Source organism: Elephantulus edwardii, unplaced genomic scaffold (genome assembly GCF_000299155.1).
Source record: "Elephantulus edwardii isolate Elephantulus edwardi_28Jun2011 unplaced genomic scaffold, EleEdw1.0 scaffold00227, whole genome shotgun sequence".
Taxonomy (NCBI): Eukaryota; Metazoa; Chordata; class Mammalia; order Macroscelidea; family Macroscelididae; genus Elephantulus; species Elephantulus edwardii.
Genome location: NW_006399977.1, coordinates 4,273,756 through 4,281,353, shown reverse-complemented (window position 1 = coordinate 4,281,353; position 7,598 = coordinate 4,273,756).

The following is a 7,598-nucleotide window of genomic DNA, read 5'->3' as shown; positions in this document are numbered from 1 at the left end:
TATACGAATGTATGTTCATTACCAAAGTTCAGAGTTGAGTTTGTATGGAAGAGACATATACACATATTTTAACATTTATATTTTATACGTGTGTATGTATGTGTTTTTAAGTGACTGTTGTTGTTAGGTGCCATTGAGTCAACAGTTCTCTGTAGAACAGATATTGGTATAATCATTGTTTCAATTCATCTTGTTGAGGGTCTTCCTTTCTTTCTCTGACTGTCCACCTTTGTCTAAGGTTCTAGCTGCTTCATATTTGCATGATGTCCTTTCCCATGTACAGAGACCTCCTGACAACATGCCTAAAGTATGTGAGATGAAATTTTACCATCCTTACTTTTAAGATATCAAGAAACAAAGGTTCTCACCACAGGGCCAACTGGCAACATTATGATAGATGGGGAAGAGATTGAGATTGCTTACAGCTTCAGTTTGCTTGGTTCCACAACCAACACTCTTGGTACCAGCAGCCAGGAAATCAAAAGACTAATTGCATTGGGAAAATCTGTTTTCAGGGACCTCTCCAGAATCCTGAAGAGCAATGATGTCAGTCTGGAGACCTATGTGCACCTGATCCAGGCCATGGTTTTTGCAATTACTTGCTATACATCAGAGAGCAGGGCAATGACTAAGGATGACGGAAGAATTGATGTATTTGAGTTGTGGTGCTGGAGAAAAATATAGAATACAACATGGACTGCTAAGAGAACAAACATGTCTGTACTGGAGAAGGTGAAACCAGGCTGCTCCTTGGAGGCAAGGATTTTGAAGCTCCATCTGACATACTTTTGGCATGTTTCAAGGAGGGACCAGTCCTTGGAGAAAGATGTCATGCTTGGGAGGGTGGAGGGACAGTGCAAGAGAGGAAGACCCTGGATGAGATGGTTTGAGTCAGTGACTGGGATAATAGGGGTAGATTTGTTGGAGACATTAAAATTAGCTCAAGATAGGTTCAGGGCTGTCGTCACAATTTGCATATATATGTATGGTGGTTTAGTCATAAGGAGTTGTGCTCCAAACCCAAAGGCTCTTCTTGTTTTGAATTCACTAAATGCTCCACAGAAAAAAGATAGGAAATCTCTTCTTGTACAATTTACCACCTCTGAAAATCTGCTGAAGGGCAGTTATGAGTAGGTTCTGACTTGACAGTACATAACAACAGCATACGTGTGTGTATGTGTGTGTATCACTCACTCAGTCATTGACATTGAGTGAGAATGGACCCATAGCTAACCCTTTACTGGGTTTTCAGAGGCTTTATATCATGTGGGAGAATACTGCCCCTCTGTCTTCTATGTAGCTGGTGGTTTCCATCAGGCTGCCTTTGTGGTGGCAGCAAAACTTCTATGCATGTGTAAGTGTATATACATGTTTATTTTCAAAGAACTTCTGTGGTAGATTTTTATAAAGCTGCCTTCCACAATCAATCAGTTGACTGTTCCTAACTGACTTATACATTCTACGGAGCCCATATTTTGTACATTCAGACTTCTGAGAAGAATCAGAATCCTTTTAAGAGTTTAGGCTATGACTCAACAATGTACTTTTGGCAACTGCCTCTACAGAGTTCAACTCTTCACAGCTGTGGCGCTTGTTCCACTTCACAGAAAAGAAGGCTGCTTTGACTTGCTTTCGAGAATCTTCTCAGGCTTTGCTCAGTCTGGAGAATGGTCCAGGTTCTTATACGTGAATCAGGAAATGTCCAAAGCAGGCTGCGCTTCAGCAGACAGCACACAATATAAATTCTGAGCATAGAAACTCTGAAATTGAATTGTTGAAGTTGTTGTTTATTGTCTCCAGCCAGTTAGATGGTTGAAAGGAAATGTTAACCAACTAATAATGGTTTCCAAAGAAAACCTCCAAGTTCAATGAAAGAGTATCATCTTTACCATGGGAGATGCCATGTCATAAGTGGGAGTTTGTGTTCAGTTAAATTAAAAAAAAGGGGGGGGGTGGTCTTAAAACTGTTAATGATAGAACACATGGCATAAATTATACCATAAACTCCAAACAACTCTGAAATTATAAACATTGCTTAGTCAAGTCTTTTCTTTTAACGATGCCCTGATGTTGCTGGCATAGCCCACAGATTTCAGTCAGTGTTATTTTACTTAAAAGAAGGAATTTCTTTAAAAAAAATCTCTAAGAAAAGCTGTCTTCCTGGCTGACTTCATGAAACATCTTGCTCCAATGGCCTGTGTCATGTCTTGCTTGGGGCTGGAGCCAGGCAGAATGAGATGGACGAGAAAATTAGAAAAAAGAAAAAGTCATGTGATGAGAAATTGCAGACTTGGTGCCAATAAGTAGGAAGCTGAATCAAGTCACTGGGAACTATGACTAAATGAGATGGTCAGGGATTTGAGCCAAAAATGCTCGAGAGTTGGGTGCAGGGTTCACATTTATGTCAGGAGGTCTTCCTTTATTTACCTTTCAGCACAGTCCCCTCAGCATGGTGATAATAGAGCTATATATTTTTGAATGACAAGAATAATATTTATATTATGTATGTTGTTGTAGACAACATTTTAAAGTAATATTTCAATAATATAATTTTATAATAACAATATTGTAAAAAATAATATTTATATTACGTATGTATTTTTGAGTCAGAGCTAACTCCTAACTGGCCCTACAGCAGGTTTCCAGAGGCAGTAAATAGCACTGGAGGAGATTTGCCCATCTTTCTCTGACAGAAGAGCTGATACATTTGAACTGCTTGGTTTTGGGTTGATAGCACAACTCCTTACCAGTAAGTCACTTGTGGTTGTTGTTATGTGCTGTTGAGCCAACTCCAACTCATAGTGACCTTATGTACGACAGCTCTGAATACGTCTCTATCTTGAGCCAATTTCATAATCTCTGACACACCTATCCCCATCACCCTAGTCAACTGAGTCAATCCATCTCATCCAGAGTCTTCTTCTTTGGCACTGTCCTTCCACCCTTCCAAGCATGATGTCCCTCTCCAAGGGATGGTCCCTCCTTGCAACAAGCCAAATGTATGTCAGATGGAGCTTCAAAATCCTTGCCTCCAAGGAGCAGCCTGGTTTCATCCTTTCCTGGACAGACCTGTTTGTTATCTTAGCAGTCCATGGTATGTATATTCAATACTCTTCTCCAGCACCACAACTCAAAGACATTGATGAAGGTATTATTTAATTTTAGCCATTCTTGAGGTGAACACTATATTATCTGTTCTTCCTGATGGCTGTTGCTAAGTGCTGTTGAGTCGCAAGCGACTCAGAGAGACCCTATGAAGGAGAGTCCTCAACGCTTGTGTGTCTTTCATCCTCTCTCCAGGTTCATAGGGTTTCTAGAGGCAAGCTATTACAGAAGGGGATGCCACTCCTGCTTCCAAAGAAGGTACCTAGCAGCTAGAATTCTAACCTAGGTCAGTCTGACTGAAAGCTCATACAATGAACTAGTAACAATTATGTTGAGATTTTTCAAACAGAATTAATTAGAAAAAAATGTGTATGAAAGTGTTTTGGAAACTGTAAAAGCTATACAAGTGTTAATGATGAATTCTGAACTTAGAAGGACACTCCCATTTCACATCTAACAGCCATTAAAAGCGAAACCCTATTAGCATAAGGGTTAAGTGATGAAGTTCTCATTGAAAAGATCACAATATGAACCCATGAGGCATTCTACAAGATAAAGATCTGACTGCCTTAGAGATGACAGTAGAAGATTACAATTCTAGATACACAGTGGGACAGGTCGGCTCTTTCCTATGAGGTCACTATGAATTGAACTTAAAGTAACAGTTTTGATTTTTTTGTTTTTAGCCCGCTTTCTTTTTTCAGATAGTATTGGAGTGTCAAGTTGGGACCAATGACTAGACTGTCAGCTGGTCATCAAGACACGAATCTTTTCAGTGATCAGTGACAAGTATCCCTTTTTCTTTGCACCCAATTTGATGGCAGTCCTGTCATGATAGACTTTTCTGATGTGTTTCCTTCAGATTGAAGAACTTTGAGCTCTTGTTGTGTTGTCTGTTGGGAGTTGTGCTGCTAACCAAAGAGCAACAAGTCTGAATTCTCAAGAGGTTTCCTGGGATAAAGTGAGGCAATCTTCTTCCATGTAATTTACAGTCTTCAATACCATTGGAATTGACTGCTAATTGACTCCGACTCAAAGGCTATAAACTAATTTGTTGTTGATGGCATAGTGCGTTATGAGTTACATTGCCAATTCAGAGGTCAATCGCTCAAATCTACCAGATGCTCTGAAAGACGAAGATGGCCTATGTCCTCCCATAAGATCGACACCTTAGAAACTTGGTGGAGGGTCTCTGTGAGACAAAATTGTAGCAGTGGATGTGGGGCCTGCTACCTGTGATAACACTGTTACTTGAGGCTCATAAATCACACTGCTGGTCAGAGGAGGAAAGGGAAGAGAATGTAAATGCTTAGAGCCAGCACACTCCCACTGTTGGAAAACAAGAAATATATGCCCGCTCTCCAGTTAATGGAAAGGGAGCATTATATCTATAAACAAAAACTCTCTGTGACATGAAAAGGAAAATGGATATGAGGAAGACAATTCTTTTCCTAACTCCAGAACATCTTTTCCCAACCAAAAATAGATTAGATGATTGATCTAGCCAGCATGCCTCTCCCATTTGATAGATCCCTGCCATGTGGCGCTGCTTTATTGCAAATGTTTCATGTGTCTTTGAGGTCATTTGGATGGCAGATCTCCCATGTCATAGTTATTCATTCAGTGACTATTCATTATGCTTATTCTCAGCAGGTGCTATGCTGGTTAAATGATAAATAGCTCCTTTCCCTAAAGAGGTCACAATAAAGTGGAGGATCAGAGTGTAAATGTATAATCATCATGCATAGATTATGCTATGAAAAAGTAGTTGAATAAAATGTAAAATTAATGCAGGAAAAGCAGCTTCTATTTGCCTCTGATGAGCAAACAGGCTAATATCAGGCTACCTCCTCTCTCAACAGCAAGTCTCAGAGAAGTAGGAAGCAGATACTTTTGTTTCCGTATTTCTCGCTCTAAATAGCAGAGAAGTAGATATTTTACAAAATGCACTGCTTTCACCATCTGAATGTTAGTGACTGATGAACAGGCAGGCACAGCACTGCTAGGTGTTAGCAACATGATAGAAGGGACCTGCATGTCACCTTACAAAAGGCATTAAATCCAGCTTTGAGCAATTTTGAAAGTTCCACATAGCACTACATATTCACAGAGATGTGTAGTTAATTTCAAGGGGTTTGGGGCTTTTATATATCTATAAAAAAGTATTTGCAAGAAGCATTGAGATATCATGAATATAACTTATATTTTTTTAATCAGTTCTACCCCTTAGTCATCTGATTGAGGCTAAGCAAGTTACTTTGTTTTTATGAGTCCTCTCTATATAATGCATCCCTCATATATAATAGGGATAATAAAACTCACTTAAGAGGTTTAATTAAAACACATTTGTCAAACTACAAAGTGTTCTATAGCTGATAATGAATATTTAAACTTTCATTAGTCAGCCATCGCAGTTGACTATTCCCAGAGCTCTGCGTTCACAAAATCTCACCAAGGGCTATTGGTGGACAGCAGGCTAATGTTCAGATATAGGTTTTTAAAATGACTCACAACACAGACACTCTTTAAACGTGAGATATTCTTCTATCCCTGTCATATTTTTAGCAGTTACCAGAATAACGGTTCCTGGTGATAGTCCAATAGGCATGACCTGTGCTATTTAGAACAGTGCTTTTTTTATATATGTAAAAAAATGCTTTTGGTTATCACCAAGAATAATATTTTATAATCATTTGGATTCATGACTTCTTTTTTTCTGCTTGAAACCTAAAAACTTTAAGAAACAAAACCTGGTGGGGAAAAATTATTTTCCCTTTTGAATATGAAAATTGTGGCCCAAAATCCAATCCAAACTAAATTTCAAATGCAGAATTATAGCCCCTACCTCTGAATGGAAACCATGGAGTCTGTTAGCCAGAGTGGCAATTGGCAATTCTTGCTCTCCAAGGACACACGCAGTGGGATACCAACCAAGAAAAAGAACAGAGGAGGGATACGAAGGGAAATGCTAAAAACATCTGTACAAAGTTGGGTTTTAAAAGCTGCTAGTATAACAGGGTCCTTTTTGTTAACTAGAGTGTACTCTCACATGACTACCTTCACAGTAATAAATAGTAAGACTCTCTTCTAGCACTGATTTCCAAGAGTTAACTATGGTTTCACGGAAGGAACATTCAAGTGGGTGTGAGAAGACAAAGTGCTCTGCCTGACTCCATCATTAATACACTTAATGCTTTACAGCAGATCCCTGGCCACAGCATTAGAGCCCTTGCCTTTGAATGGAAAGCATAGAATTTCTTTTTTATTGTACAGCTTCAATTTCAAACAACAGCCAATATAATTCTTTTTAAACTCTCTATTTTCTGAAATAAAATTATATATATATATATATATCAGAGTTTGGTTATAATGGACTTATACTACCCAAAAGCAGAAATGTTGTTTTTGTGGTGGTTAGGTCCCATCGAGTCAAGTATGACTTACAGCAACCTTATGAACAAAAGATCTGAACCTTGTTCTAACTATCCTCACACTTTCAGACACACAAGAACATATTGCAGCAGTCGTTGTGTCAACCCACTTAATCAAGGGTCTTCCTCTCCTTTACTGACCCTCTACCCTTCCCAGCATCATGTCCCTCTCCAAGGAACAGACCCCTTCTAACAATATGTTCAATGTACATGAAGCTAAGCATCATCATTCTTGCCTCCAAAGAGTACTCCTTCTGCACCCTCTCCAAGTTATATGTGTTTGTTCTTTGGCAGTACATGAAATGTTCAGTGCTCTTCTCCAACACCAAAGCTCAAAGACATCAATCCTTCTTCTGTCATTATTATTTATTGTCCAACTCTCAGATGCATAGCAAGTGATTGGAAAGACTATGGCTTGAGTCAGACGTGCCTTAGTCCTCCAACTGACATCATTACTCCTCAATAATTTGGAGAGGTCCGTAACTGCAGATTTTCCCAGTGCAATGCATCTCCTTATTTCCTGACTGCTGTTACTAAGGGTGTTAAGTGTAGATCCAAGTAAGATGAAGTTGTTGACAGTTTCAATCTCTTCTCCATCTGTCATGATGTTTTCCATCAGTCCAGTGATAAGATCTTTGTTTTCTTGACTTTGAGATGCAATCCGTACTGAAGGCTGCGTTCTTTGATCTTCTGAAGAAAGTGTGCCAAGTCTTGCTCACTTCAGCCTGGAAGGTTGTGTCATCTACTTAATGGAAGTTATTGATGAGTCTCCCTCCAATTCTGATGCCACATTCCTCTTCATAGAGTCCAGCTTATAATAATTTGCTTGGAAAATTTGCTCAGTATACAGATTAAATAGGTATGGAGAGAGAATGCAACCATGATTCATTCCCTTCTTAATTTTATACTGTGCAATGTTACCCTAATATGTTAGCAGGGAGAAAAGCAAAAGTAGAAACATCTAAATGGGAACACATACTTAAAAGAAAAATATGCCAGGGATGCATCCTATCTCCATACCTTTTCAACCTGTATGCAGAATAGATTATCTGGGAGGCTGGA